Source organism: Gobio gobio, assembly GCF_949357685.1.
Source record: "Gobio gobio genome assembly, chromosome: 9".
NCBI classification, from domain to species: Eukaryota; Metazoa; Chordata; class Actinopteri; order Cypriniformes; family Gobionidae; genus Gobio; species Gobio gobio.
Window position 1 is genome coordinate 37,284,103 of NC_137115.1, and position 16,525 is coordinate 37,300,627.

Sequence of the window (16,525 nt, forward strand, 5' to 3'; positions counted from 1 at the left end):
AGTTTAGTCGAAATATTCTAAAGAAACATGATCGCTATATGATGAACAGATTTAATTTTATTCACATATAAACATTCATTACCGCTAGGGCTGGACCAGAATATTTGAATATTCGTTCGATGGGTTGGTATTCAATTTTCAAATTTGGGATTCGAATATTCCTTTATTTATTTATTTATTTATTTTTTTCGCACAAACACGGCATCCCCCTCGAAACGGTCCTCATTCACGCTTGCATATGTTTACACTATAAAATCTGGCGAAATACAATACTAATTTTTTTACAATTATTTTATAGCCTAGCAGTTTTTAATAGGATGGACAGTTGAATAGGAACCCAACGTCAGTATACTTAATAAATATATTTGCTTCTTCTTAGCCTAAGTGTTCCCTGCAATGGAGTATACTCTGTCTAGAGCGCACAACTGCATGAGGAAAATTGTGTAAAATTGTAACATTGTGGAAAATAGAATAATAGAACCAAAATGTATTAGCCTTTTTACCCATAGGGATGTGACGGTGAGAAAATTCTCTCACCATCACATTACAGTGCACTGTGCGGCTGTGAATGAATGCAGCCGTGCGCAGTTTAATTTCGGTTTGCCAATTCGGGGGCGAATTGCGGGTTCATTAGCCCATTATTCTTAATGAAAAATAGGCGCTTTTACATTTAGCTTTGAAACCAAATCTTCCGGGATCATCTTATCATTCAGCTCCTCATTCTCTTGATGAATGAAATCTGACTCCTGCTGCTGCGCCGACTCTCGTTCGGCTCACGCGGCATGTTTGTTTTTTTTAATTGTTGTTAATCTGTTCTCTAACTGAACAAAATGATTTTCTACTACTATAATACATCAAAACCGGGACGTAACAGACCTGTGTTAAGTATCACTGCAGTGTCCGTTCTCAGAGCATATAAGCCCTGCCCGCATGAGGTACGCTGCTTCTCGAGATTCTTGCTTTTATTAGAGAGAAGAATATGTTCAGCCCCCTCCCTCCAAAGCTTCGAAATATACAGTGTTGATTACTACTGAAGCTTCGAAGCTCAAAAAATGGCATTCGGACCAGCCCTAACGCACATATCAGTTATGGTAAATGGCAGCTCAAGCATGCTTGCTTGATGTGCGAGAACCAATGAGGTTCATTCTCGTGTGTTACGCAGTACGCTTGAGCTTCCGCAAGAAACAATGAGGTTCATTCTCGTGTGTTACGCAGTACGCTTGAGCTTCCGCAAGAAACAATGAGGTTTGTTCTCGTGTGTCAAGCAAGTACAGTTGAGCTTTTGTTTATGTTCACTGAGCAAAGTTTATATATGAATAAAATCCTAAAACTAAACTGAACCGACTAAACCGTTTGATTATGTTACAGTGTGATTGTAAGACTAATGTGGCATTGGAGGTTCACTAAGCCAACAGGTTACCACAGTCAATTAGAAAGAACTGACACAATCTATAATGAAGGCAGCTTTTTTGAGATCTTCCAAGAAAAACGATGACCCGTGTACTAATCAAACTCTGTGGTACGACCTCACATCATACTAGTTGATTTCACCAACCCCAGGGGTGGTTTCTTCATTAGGGCAATAGGGTGACACACTACCAATGTGCGAAAGAGAGATTTTTTCAGTCACATTCAACCACAAAGTTATGCTAGCTGTCACTGTTCTAGACTGTCTGTTCTGCCTATGGATATATAGTCAAATCAGTGTCAAGTCACGTACTGTGGAGTACCGCCTTTTTTCTGTGTGGACTGTTCTCATAGACTTCCATTTTTTATTTTTTATTTTTTCAAACTGCAGGCACTGCAATGCAATCTCTATGGATTCCGGGAGGGATGGCACTAACGTGCTTTCGTCATCATAAATTGATGCAGTGCAGTGATTGGTGGGAACAAACATAACTCTATTAATATTCTTTAAGCTTAAATGGCATCCAATAATTTCCTCAGTGCTAACTTAAAAAGTCTAGAAAATATTTAAATTTTTCTGTCAGGAGTGAACAATCTTTATGCAAGCACAAACTTCTGTGAACGAGCGCAGCAATAATTCTGACTAAAATATACATTTCGCTAAAATATTTGTTGTTTAATATTTGTTGTTATTGGTGAACATAAATGTGCCATTATGTAGCATTTCAAACCTACAAGTAGTGTTTTTGATAGCAGTAACTGTAAAGTGACAATTGTAGGGTAATCAAAATAGCCTAATAATTAGTCTGTGCTTTTTAAAAAAAATGTTTTATAATAATTAATAATGTGTTACATTTATATAGCGCTTTTCAAGGCACTCAAAGCGCTTTATGTGGGGGAATCTCCTCAACCACCACAAATGTGCAGCATCCACCTGGATGATGTGACGGCAGCCATATTGCACCAGAACCCCCACCACACACCAGCTGATTGGTGGAGAGGAGACAGAGTGAAGAAGCCCATCAGTATGGGCATAAATTTGCCCAGGATCCCGGGGTTACGCCCCTACTCTTTTTCCAAAAGACATCCTGGGATTTTTAATGACCACAGAGAGTCAGGACCTCGGTTTAACGTCTCATCCGAGGGACGGATTTTTTTACATTTATTTTAATTTTTAGTTTAGTGAATTTAACTTCTGATTTAAAAAGCATTATTTTGTTTTTAGATTGTAATGTGATTATAATGTCCCTGTTTGTTTTCTTTCAATATGAGCATTGTTTGTAGGACATTTATGGGCAGGATGTGAAACAACATTTAAAAAAAATTATTAAATACAGTTTTTTTTTAATACAAAAAGAAAGGCTTTAAATGCTGAATTTTCCATGTTTTAGCTAAGCAGTAATGCTACATTATTGAGACAATCAACACAACAGCAATCCAGATTGCTTGAGCTTGATAAACCACCTTATTTTGCCTAGAGCTACACAATATCAGCTTCAACAAAAATGTTACTTCCTTGAATTCAAATTACAGTTATCCAACCTGTTTGCTTTCAATTCAAATACAGGAATTGAAAAAAGAAACACACTTAAAAAGAGGAAAGGGAGGAGTAAAAAAAAAAAAAAGGAAATCAGCATTCAAGTGTACAGTCCCATTTACCGCAAAGCAATAAAGTATCAATATACAGCATTGATTTTACAACTCTCTTCTACAGAAGTGGTTCATCTACATCTAATTCCACATGCCCTGGAAGAGTTCACCTGAGGACGACTAAATATGGAAACATTATTTCAGCCTTTTACAGATGTATTCATGTAATGCAGAATGACATTAATTTGAAAAAAAATGTCTAAATGACAAGCAATTTCTTGGGAAACTAGCAGGGCGAGTATTGGCGAGCGTTCAATCTGCAGATACCGTATGTCCAGTAATGTAAAACAGGAGAAACCTCAGGAATGAATTAGTGTGATTGAGAAATAAATGGCCCGGGACTACTGGCTCTGCAGGGACATGAGGCAATCAAAAAGCTTTCTGCTCCCTTCTGATACGCTAATGACTGCATTAAAGCTACGTCAAATATGGTTTATATCAGGTCAACAGACGTGGCCGCATAGCTGCCAAACAAATCGCCTTCAGTCGCACTCTTACAATCTCACAGGCCATCGGGAACACCAGGAAGAGATCCAAAAACTGGTCTAACATTTTAAAGAGGTAAAGCTGAGGTAAAACAGTCATGCAAACACATTTGTTATGCATTCACGAGACGACTATCAGATAGGCAGCTTCCTATAAGTGAAATACTATCGGGTAGTGGTGTGCTGAGACTGTCAGCAACAGGTTTGAACATGACATCAACAGCACACACTGTGCATTCTCAAACTACTCTCTTCCTCCCTGTTAAGGTTAAAGAATCAAATTCCTAGTACAGTGAAGCGGACCAGGCCAAGTAATAGTTACCCACATCTTTAATCGCCAGTGAGGTAGTAATTCAAAAAAGGCCTAAATTAAACCAAAGGGGCTCACAAAAGTGCTTTTGAACCAAGTGCTGGCAGAGAGGGACGCAAGGGATGGTTGTGCCTTGCCAATAAGGTCCCTTTGTGTGCAGTTAGCAGGGTTTCATTCAGGTAGTGAGGATGGCTCTCCAGGGCCCCACTCTCCATCCCACTGTGCTCACATGCACAGCTCTGCGTACATTTCTAGGTACAGAAGTCCAGTTTTTCACATTATTTGGGTCAAGTGTTGCTATTTGAACATACATTTCAGCTAAACAATCTCAAATTAGTAATCTGATCCGAAACCAAAATACTTTACAACTAAAGCCGCGTTTCCACCCCAGGAACTAGGAATTTTGGGGTGTTACTCAGTGTGGAAGCAAGGTCTTAATGAAGTTCCGGGTAAATATTTCCCCCTCCAAACGGCCCTGCTCGTGAGGTAGTACTTTTTCAAAGTTCGGGAACTATCGGGGGTGGGACTTGGGCGCTGAACATGCTGATTGGTTGACTCCACGCAGATTGCGAGGTTCGTTCTGCGTTCAGTAAATATCAGTCTTGCTCTTTCTGTCCGATGGCGCGCGTTGTCTCAGCAATCGCACGGTAAATGTCCGTAATAGCTGATAATAACATATGTTGTCTTATTTTAAATCGAGCTTTACGAACTTTCAGAATACGCTTTAGTATCAGTGCTCGTCTCTTTTCCGCCGTTTTGTTAATTACCTCTTTTGTAAACCAATACATAACTAGCAAAAGCAGCACTGCTTGCATCTCCTCCATACTTGATATTGTTGCAGACAGTGTCGCACAAAAATGATTACTGTCCGTCGCTGACTGGGAGGAGCAGTCGCGCGCAGTCCCACGTCTCTGGACTAATTTGCCAAATCTGCACGGTACTTTAGAGCGCAGTGGAAACACAGACAGTAGCAGGTCTGGAGGGAAAAAAGTTCCTGTAAAAAAAGTTCCTGGTACAAATTGTTCCGGGTAATCTCGGTGGAAACGCAGCTTAATATCATTTTTTGACTGATACACATAAGCCGACACTAAAATCTAAAATCAATTGTTTTCAATGCTGCAAGTGAAGTTAGACAATATAACATATTGGATAGTTATTTTGATATTTAACAGTCTTAACATTTTTAAAGATTAACTTTGAGTGAGAGTTAGATCATGGCAAATGTAATCTAATTCTAAAAAATGAAAAAAGGCAGAAACGAACATGAACAATTAAATATCTAATATTGACCAATACCGATAAGTTAAAAAATCTCTAATATCCATTAGCTAGCCGATAACCGATAACTGACACAAAGTAAATGCAAATTGTAAAAAATTTTACATTTCAGTGAATTGGTGGTGAAACCCACTGAGTGTTAAGTTTAGAGGTGGACCTGCCATTATTTTTCAATAACATGCTTTCATACAAATCAACTCTTAAAAATTCATATGAAATTGCCAACTTGTCAAACATGTTCTCATAAGATTGTGTTGGTTACCATGCATCTCTACAATAAAAATAAGTTAAAAATGGTGAAACTGGTGAAACTGGAACAATAAAACTACTGTAAGACAAGGCCGTAACCATGTCTTGAACATTGGGTGGACCGATTTTGTATAAAGCCTATCGAAACTGAACAGTGAAGGAAGTTCTAGATCTAATTCTAGTTGGGAAACAATCATTTTGAACTATTTGCAAATAATATTAGTATTCTTTTTTTTTTTAAAGATTCCCATATGTACTTATATTTGTATGCCTAAAATAATCGAAAACATGAAACATTTATTGTCTCTTCACACTCATTTAGGAATGATTAGAATCATATAAATGCATATTTTCAATTCAAAATGGCCATATTTGAGAAAAAAAGTTGAGTAGTTTGCATCACTGGATGTTACTGTGAGTAGTTTAACTTCAATCACAAAACAGTTCACATGTATTAAATGTTTTGCTTACCTCACTCAACGTTAATCTGACGCTTTGCGCTGGAATTCACGCTTTGCTTCTGTGACCGGTAAACTCCGCCTACTTTGATTGGATTGGCCATCTCAATCATTTTGACATTAATGAGCACTGTTAGACCACTGAGGCAGACCCGTGCAACTTTTAAACCTTTTTGTCATTGTATGTATATTGTTTGTCCCAACAACAACATACAGAGCACTGCGTTATGAAGTGCAAGAATTTCAAATATTGAGGGGGACATTTTGGCCATTTCTAATTATCGGCGGGGACTCCATGTCTGGTTACGGCCCTGCTGTAAGATCTGGGTATTTTAAGGTATGAATGTACAGAAAGTCATTATCTCAATATAAACCCAACAGATTGATCAGGACCCCAAAGCAAAGTGGTCAAAAGGAAAGAGTAAATCAATGAAGACTTCCAAGGCAGACAATGACACATACTACATCCAAAAATAAATCGGTAAATGGACAATGGTGCAAAGTGGAAATTAAACAAACATCCACAACCTTCAAAATATCTGTGTGAAAGAGTGAACACCTAACATAGACTCGAAAACGTGTTTAATGGCTGGAGATCCAAACGATGCAAGAAATCCCCCTAAATGAATGACTCATAACCCTTCCTTCAAAACCTTGCAATAAACTGTCTGTTGCAATGGTGCGTGTGGTTTCCCTCAATTTGCTAAGTGACACATCCAAGGCTAAAGTCGAAGGCATCTGGCTTCAGTTAGTCAAACTCTCTTATTGTCTATGACACCATCATATGTGCCCTCACACACACTCTGAACAAACTGTCGCACTGCTTTGGCCTCCGTCTCGAGAGTAGAAACAGAGGGATGGAAGACAGCACTGGAACCCTTGGCTGAAAGATCTCCACTCTTGGTTTTCAATGGTCATTTTCCCCAACAATGATCTAATTGCCAAATCCATAAAACATGACCCATCAGAACGTGTTGTTGCATTGATGGTGCAGAAGAACAAAAGCCAAGTCAAGTCTATGAAAGTCACACTTCAGGCTGATCAGAGGAGTCCATATGCTTTGGATTACAGCAATGTAAGTCCACGTTCTCTAGGTGTCAGATGTACCAGGAGCCTGATGGAATATAACTTTAATGAAACACAGAACTTGAACATGTCATTTGAAGTTATCTGGCTGCTGGAACAGGAGAAATATGCCTAACTTTTCAGTTTTTGAGTTTATTTCAGACATCTTTCTAATCAGTTCCATAATGAATCTTTCACCAAACAAATGAAAACATACAATAAGGCATATGATTGTAAGTAGCACAAGTATCTTGTGATACAAAAGACTGGATTAATGGCTGCTGAAAATTCAGCTTTGCCATCAAAGGAATAAAAAAAATACAAAAAACCTAACCAGAAACATTTAAAACTGTTATTTTATATGATATTATGTACTGTGAATAATACTTCACAATATTACTGTTTTTACTGTATTTTTGATTAAAGGCATGGTAGGTTTTTTTCTGCCACCAGAGGTCGCATTTTCAAAACAATAACAAAGGCGAAGCTTATTGATGCTATGAAGGAGAGTGGAACGATGTCGTTTTCACCATCCAGAGATGTACAGTGTGGAATTCACGAATCATGTTCACAGACAGAGGCGGACAGTAGTGAAGTATTTTTTGTTTCTACTCAAGAACATATTTCAAGTATGTGCTTTTTCACTGTCTTTCTTTGGAAAACTTTTACTTCACTACATTCCAAAACATAATGTCATACTTTTTACTGCACTATATTTCATAAATTAGAGGGGTTTTTTTTACCTTTTAATACTTAATTACATAAAACATTTGTAATTTATTGTATTTTGTCCCATACATTTATTAGTTCTTATTGTATTTCTAAATGTTTTATGTAATTAAGTATTTAATTATATTCAATAAACGTAGTACAGTAAAAATGACAATATTATGTTTTGGAATGTTGTGAAGAACACTGATAAAGTACATATACTTGAAAAATAAAATGACTTGGAAAGTAAAAATACTTCACTACTGTCCACCTCTGTTCACAGATGAGGTAATGAATTAGTTTTTGTATTACCTGTATATTTGATCACACTATTTTATGTCATTGCATGAATTGTAGTTAATGCTGTGCAGTTTTACGTGTTTAAAACAATTGTTCTAAAAGTACATTTGAACGAACCCACAGTATTTGCAAGCAGGGCTTGAGATTAACACCCGCCAACCCCCCATTTGCAGGTGAATTTCAGATGTGGAGTGTAACACAGTTACTCCTACTAGCCACTTTGACGGGTTGAATCTTATTGTAGTCTACTTAAAAGGCATCTGTTATAATCGAGTTGCGCATTATAATAAATCACACGCGATTCTGTTGATTTTATGAATGCAATGTGTCTAATAATCAGAGGGGTTCAGATCAGTCATTGCTGAAACGCCAGAGTTTTGTTCAGAGCGTGCTTTCACTTACTGAAATCTGCACTCTCATCATAAACAACAAAGTAGATATACGTGCAATGGGCCTCATTCATGAAACATGAGCAGAACGAATTTGTGTGTAAATCGTTCGTAAAGCCGCTCTGATGTAAATTTTCGGATTCACGAAAATGTTTGTATTTTCAAAATGTTAGTTTGTACAAAATAAATGTACACCTGTTCCCTACCACGTGTAAATGGTGCGTAAAACATTTGAACGTTCTGTGTTCTAATTTAGGCAAACTGATGACATTGCATTTTGATGCACTATGTACCATAATAATATTTCAAGAGTTGATTTGCCCCATCTTTTTTTTTTTTTTACTGTTCAACGTTGGGTAATAGGCAGCACTCGTCACCGTCACTTTTTACCCGGCCGCCCAATCACAGTGGAGGAGGGGCGGGACAAAAACTACACTGACCAATCATCCCACTTGTATACCGACTGAACAACAATAATGGAGGAGTTAATGCTGCTTTTACTGCATTTTTTATATTCAGTAATATTCTTCAAAATGAGATACTAGTAACACATTATTCTGTAGATATTCTGTACCATAGCAATCGAAGTTTCTCAGATGGAAAAACGCTGCCCTTGCAAAGAACTTTCAAGCGCCACCAGCTGGCCGTTTTCAGAAGAGCACCAGGCATTTTTAGCTGGCTAAAATGCTTTGATGGACACATGATAATTCAATATTTATTGCTAGGCACATGGCCAATTAGTCTCTTTAGCATTTATTCAAAATACTGGAGCCAAACCTGAGAAAGAAGTCCAGAAGATTCCACAGCGTTCCTGGCTACATCATTTGCAGTTGTAACTCATGGGCGGGGATTATGCAAATTATGAATGAGCGTGCAAGCGCGTCCTATGTACGAATGTTTAGAATTCATTAATATACACACGTTTAACTACCAAATCCGTGGTATACGAAGCGTTTGTGAATCTGGAAGAGAGTTTTCGGAAATGTCCATTTTACGCGCAAATTACTCAGGATCTGCTCATATATTTACAAAAGTTTCATGAATGAGGCCCAATGTATGTAGGAGATTAATTCATCATACAGCGATTGACTGTTTTTGTTCAATTTCAGCAGCGAAAATAATTCCAAACCAAGATCAAAGCAGAACCATAATGCATCTGATGTGACGGGCATAAAGATGGTTTGACGTTGGACGTTCGATGGGTTGGTATTCGATTTTCAAATTTGGGATTCGAATATTCATGTTTTTCTTTTTTTTTGCGCACACCTGGCATACCCTCGACACAGTTCTAATTTGCACTTGCGTTTACACTATAAAATCTGGCGAAATACAATACTCTTCTTTTTTTTACACTTATTTTATAGCCTTTGGGAAATCACCAGTAGTCCAATTCGCTGGATTAAATTAAGTGGAATTACTAGTTATAAATTGTGGTTGGAAAGCTTTACTATTCCTACTATAAGACTTATGCCAGACTTGGGTCATTAAAGACACTAGACACTATGCAGAACCCTAGCAACCAACAACACCTAACAACTGCATAAAAACATGTTAAAGTACTCAGAACACCTAACAATGACACAGCAATGCTTTGGTTAACCACACATTAACTCATCAACTGTGGTGCTGCGGAAATAAGTAAAAACAGGTAAACCAACCTACACAAAGGACAATTGCTTTCAATTGCCTATGACAAACTGACTGGAAGGCCTTCCCCAAAGGCAACGCTAAACATGTGGGCAACTTCTGTTAGAGGGTTTAATTGGCAGAGGCACACATAGACTAAATAACATACTTGAAACAGTGTTGCGGGACTCAGTAAACAACATGCCATAAACCACAAGGAATCGGAGAGTTATCTTCCCTAAAACACATGCACAAACACACATTCATGAAAAAAACTCCAACACTATCAACATCACATCTTCAGGAATTCATGTTGAGCCACAGAGTGTAATCTTTAAAACCGAAAGACTGCTCTTTTTTCGATATAGCCAACACAGTCTGCTCTCCAAAATAGAATGACTGTAAACAACAGCATGTGGTTGAGTCACAGCATCAAAATATAGACAAGAATGTACTTGTCATATAGTTATCGCAAAGCTGAACTTACTGACGCCTAACTTTTGAATGGTAGCGTACTTGCATTTCATTTTTACAGCAGCAATACAAAAACAGTTTAACATTGTTTTAAAAATGCCCAGTTTTATCCAATGTTCCACAAAAGGTTGTTTACAGTGGAAAAATATTCTTCAGACCTTCACACCAAGTTCTTCACACTAAGAAAAATGGTTATTTTAAAAACTGTTCACTGAAAGGTTCTTTGGGGGAACAAAATGGTTCCTTATCTTCCCTGGAACCTTTATTTTTAAGAGTGTACATTTTCTGTTCCACATCTTCTAACACTATCACATCTATAGTGGTGATGTCACGGAGCCCAAATGAATAAGCATGATGACATGCAGGCTAACTGCTCAAGATGCCATTTAACTGTGCTTATGTCACACACTTGTGAGTGAAGTGTCAAGCTGATCTTTCTTCTGTTTCTGCCAAGTCATAGCTTGAACCATCAGGCCGATACTGTCCCATACCCACAGAGGCACAGAGCAGCTCTTGTTCCAGTCCGTGGCCAGTGATCCCTCCCTGCACAGAACGGCCTGGCACTGGTCGAATGAGCCAATGAGGTCAAAGGGAGAAGAAAACTGTTGATTTAACAACTGTGGACTCTATGTGGGTGTGAGAGTGTGTGGACGCTTAGTCGGCTGGAGATAACGGGAACGTTCGTGAACATCGGGCTATAAAAACAGAGCAATTAAGCATGATGATTTAGAGCTAGAGATGATGTAAACGACACCACTACAAAAACCACTAGTGTATCATCCGTTTACTCCAAAAAGTAAATCACAAACTAAGTAAGCGTTCATTTCTGAACGCACAGAGCATGGAAAGCTTTGATGCTTGTTATATCAAAGTTTTAATCTTCCAACGGGAACTCCAAGAAAGAGCTGAAAAACAATGAGATCCAGCTGAAGTGTTTGATTAGACAGAGAACTTTGTTTGGTGAGTTTAATCACGGGCTCTTTAAAAGAAAGTGGACGATGAAGCTGATGGGGAGGGGACTCATCTTCCAAACAACTTGTGCCACGTGCCGTCCATGTGCGCAGAGGATATTGCCACATGTTTTCCCCCAGCAGAAAGCCTCGGAGAGCTGTGGTCCTGAGGACCGCCTGCTCCGGCAAGATGCAGAACTGGAATGTGAGGGTCAGGGTCAAAGGGATACACGCTGATCTTCTAGACTGTCTGAGACCAGAGTGACACAAAACCAGGGAGGCTGTTTACGCAAGGACAAATATGCATGCTGTGGACAAACGTCTCTGAAAGGGGCATCAGATAACCTCAGCATTCCTCAAAATTAAGTGTGCAGGGCAATTTAGGTTTAAAGAAAACGAATGAGACCAATATATATATAACACTACAATGGCTAAATCAACCTGGCTAAATCATTCTGTATAATGCTTGTGAATTCTAGAAGTCTCGTTTTGACCATGTATGTGACAGCTGAAGACAAGAGACTCTGAAGTAGATGTTGTCTCCATTGGCCACTTTAGAGCATATCGATCTTTTCTCAGCTGTTGTCTCTCAAAGAGCTCTGAATTTAAGCTTTGATTCCTGAAATACATCTGCGTCTGCTCTCCAACATTCCTCACTCATGTCCGGCTAAGATCTCAAACTCTCATTACACCTCTTATATTTTATGATATGCTACCAATTGTATGAAAGTTTCTGGCAACATAAGTCAATTGGATAACTATCACAAAAATATCAAACAGTTCTAATATGATATAATGTTATAGTATCTGTTATTAAAAAAATATAACTATTTTTTTATTTATACAGTTAGCAAAGGATAAATATAACAAAAAATATCAAACTCTCTTTACACCTCTTTTATTTTATGATATGCTACATGTTGTATGAAAGTTTTTGGCAACATTAACAAGTCAAATTAATAAATATCACAAAAGTATCCAACAACTATAATGTTATAATATCTGTTATCTATAAAAAAAAAATATACATATGAATATGTGTACATATGTGTGTATAATATATATATTAGTATATATATATATATATATATATATATAAAATCAAAGAATGTGACAATGTTTCAGCATCTTTGCTGAAACAGTAAAACTGTAACATATTTTGTCCCGTTCATTTGCTAACTGTTAGTGTGTGTGTGTTGTGTGTGTGTGTGTGTGTGTGTGTGTGTGTGTGTGTGTGTGTGTGCGTGTATATGTATATATATATATATATATATATATATATATATATATATATATATATATATATATATATATATATATATATATACACACACATATACACACACACACACACACTCACACACTCACACACACACACACACACACACACACACACACACACATAAGCACATACGTACATACACATAAACATATAAACACAAACATACACTTATACACACACACACACACACACACACACACACACACACACACACACTAACTAACTAACAGTTAGCAAATGAACGGGACAAATATGTTACAGTTTAACTGTTTCAGCAAAGATGCTGATACATTGTCACATTCTTTGACAATGCAATTTAGTAAGCGGTTAAATGTTAAACGGCAGATTTACAGAGGCAGACCAATAAGTAGAATAAGTTTTCCTCAGTAGATAAAAACCCAAACAATCGATATAGCATACGAGTATTCAGCGTCAGCAGAGCATAATAAAGCTCCTTTATCTTGACTCTTTAAAAGTTTGCATTACATTAACAGCCTCTTACCTGTCCGGCGTTTGATCCTGGAAGCGTCTGTCAAACAGTCAAAATACCAAAACAAAGTTTGGAGTTGGTGAAACTCTTTCCTCAGCGCAACCGTGTTGACTTTAACTCTGCATTCCACTTGAGCGCTGCTGCAGACTTTCAGAGTGACTTATGTAAGAAACAAATGTGATTCTGACATGTACCGAATCCTTTCGTGCTTCTGAGTCCCTCACAGCTCTTTTGCAGGGACTTGGGGACTCTTGAGTGAGTCCAGTGGAAGCGGAAACGCGGCGCAGCGGCTGGAAGAGGTTTACTGACTCCTACAGGCGTGACTGCTGCTCTCTTTATGAATGAAGTTTAACAGGGTCAAATACAGAAATGAAACACATCTTGCCATGTGTGTTTAGTTTCATGTGAAGCTTATATAAATTAAAAGATCTGTTATCTCACTATAGAGTTTTCAAGAAAAAAGCTCTTTGCTCAAGATAGACACTTAAGAACAGAGATTTGTGTTTTTTAAATGGGTTTAAATTTTGTGTTTGTGTAAACGGTTTGTTTAAAGAAGAGCATGATGCATGCAAAAAATATGTAAAGATTTGGTTTATTGTCAGTAAAGGCAGTAATAGATGATGTTAAAGGCACAATATGTAAGATTTTTAGATTAAATTATCCAAAAAACACTAGACCAATGTTATATTTTGTTGACTTGTGTACATTATCTCAAATGTTTCCAAGAATGTTAAAATCCCGAGAAATAAGACATTTTAACCAAGACACGGACCATGTCCGTGCGTCACATATCAATGACATCATACCTGCGTTACCCTAGATTTTTTTTGTACAAACCATGGAAACACCAAAGACGCTTTAATATATTATGTGTTTTATAAGACAGGTGAGAAACTGTGTGGATACATTCATTGACAAAAAATGAATCATCGTTATAGCTCAACACAGTTAGTCTTAGCTCAGCAAAATCAAGGCGTCATCAAGCTACGCCTTTGTTTTGAATAAGCAACCTCTAGCGGCAAAAAATTACAAATTGTGGCTTTAAGACATATTTTATCTATCTTACCAGCCACTGTCCTGAATCAGTGTAATTTATGGTATCCAGAATGCAGAAATCTGGCTTGGAAGGCTGTTCATTTTGTTATGTTAATAGCACAATCTACCCAAAACACTACTGTTCAGTAGCTTGTGCAAATTAATCACCCAATATTCTTGCGACCCTGACTTCAACATTATCATTACAAATTGTTTCACTCCCTGCTGTGCATTGTTTACACCCTTTCACTGAATGCTATTTTCCCTACAGATAGCATTAAAAAACGAATTTGCGCATGAAGGCAGTTTTGTCACAGTGTTGAGCTGTGATGTATTGCATACTCAATCAGCAGCCATCATTTTTTGCTGCACTACATTTGCCTGAATCATATGCTATATTTCATTCTTTCTTTTTTCTTTTCTTGTGGAAGTAACTCTCATTGTTGTTATCCATGGCTGAAACAGCTCTTGTATGTTCATCAGTGTCTCTAAAATCATTGCCAGAGAACGTTTACACATGTGTATTGGATTCGGCAGACTCGCTCATCTTTAAATTAGCCTGATAGTCAGTGTCCAAATGTAATCATCCCTGTTAGTTTTCTTTATAAATGACCCTGTAAAGGAGCACTGGCAGATGGTGACAGTAATGACTGTGGTGAGCTATCTCTCCTTAATCATGAGGAGACATGGGACATTGGAGGAGTTTACAAAATACAGTCATTAGAAGTGCACATGGTAAAGAGATTTGGTTTTAGTGCTGTTACACCCCAGCATTTTGGGTAAAAACAAGGCTACATTTAAAATGAATTTACACGTTTATTCAGCAAGAATGCATTAACTTAATCAAAAATGAAAAAAAAAATAAATAAATTGGTAACACTTTATACACCGATCGGACATAAAATAATGACCATTTATTATTGTGTTGGTCCCCTTTTGCTGCCTAAACAGCCCTGCCCCATCACAACCTTGTCAAACTTGTTCAAAGCCTTACGCTTGCCCATTTTTCCTGCTTCTAACATATCAACTTTGAGGACAAAATGTTCATTTGGTGCCTAATATATGCCACCCACTAACAGGTGCCGTGATGAAGAGATAATCAGTGTTATTCACTTCACCTGTTATAATGTCATAATGTTATGCCTGATAAAAGTATTTTTAATGCATTAATTATGCCTTGTAATGCACCTTATAATGCAATGTTTGGGCTTCTGAATAATTATAACCACATTTATAATACATTAATAATAATTATGTTATGCCTTAAGAAAGAATACAGCACTAAACACATGACAAACAACCAATTTCAAGGAATCTGCTAATATTATAATGCATTTTAATGCAATTATTTATTAAAAGATATGATGCATTATAACATACATTATGAACAATTTTAATGCATTGTTATCAAACAATTCTGTGAATTGAAAGAAAATGCTTTTCTTTCTAGTCATAAAAGAAACATGAAAAATACATCATGCATCCTACATCATGAGAGAAAAAATAAATTAATCAGCAGAAGTGTTTTCGATGTTGATAATAATAAGAAATGTTTCTTGAGCACCAATATAGTCATGGCTGCTTTGCCATCAAATGAATAAATTACATTTTTAAATAAAATGAATATAGTTGTTTTAAAATCAGCTCAGGGCTGTAAAGTAGTCAAATTTGATTTTGTACATAATTGCAATAGTATACTGAGAAATGTACATTTAATTATATTTATGTATTTGGCAGACAGTTTTATCCAAAGCAGCGTACTGTGCATTCAAGGACGTTTTTTTTCTGGGATTCCATCCCTTGCTGTTGCTAGTGCCACGCTCTGCTGGGACACACGATACTACTCGATGGTGTAATCAGTTAACGTTTGGTGGGTCTCTGTTCAGGTACATTGAACTAATTACTTAATTGTCATCACCAGGGGTTTCACACCTGGGAGAGAGGCTAGAAACAGCCAAATTACCCGTCTCATGTCAGGCCCATTACTGTAAACACACTTGTGCTGACCTCTAAAAAAAACTCACTGCATTTGTACCACCTCTGTGAATTTAAAGCCGGTGTTTTCCTCTTGGTCTGTTGCACCCCTGAGGAATGACTGGACAGGGCATTTATTGATAAGCACAATCTTTAGATTAGCTAAGAGCAAGTTAATTGAGTTGAGCTGTTATTGGACCTTACACAGTATATGAGTGTGTGCATGCATCAGAATTTAGTTCAAACAGTCTTATAGAAGAGAAACTAAAACAGGTTTGATTTAGATTAATATTTGTAATATTCTTAAATGGGTCATGAACTGAGAAATCAAATTTTACGTGAGCTTTTGACATATGGGTTCATCATACTATAAGAATATCCTGTAACTTTCA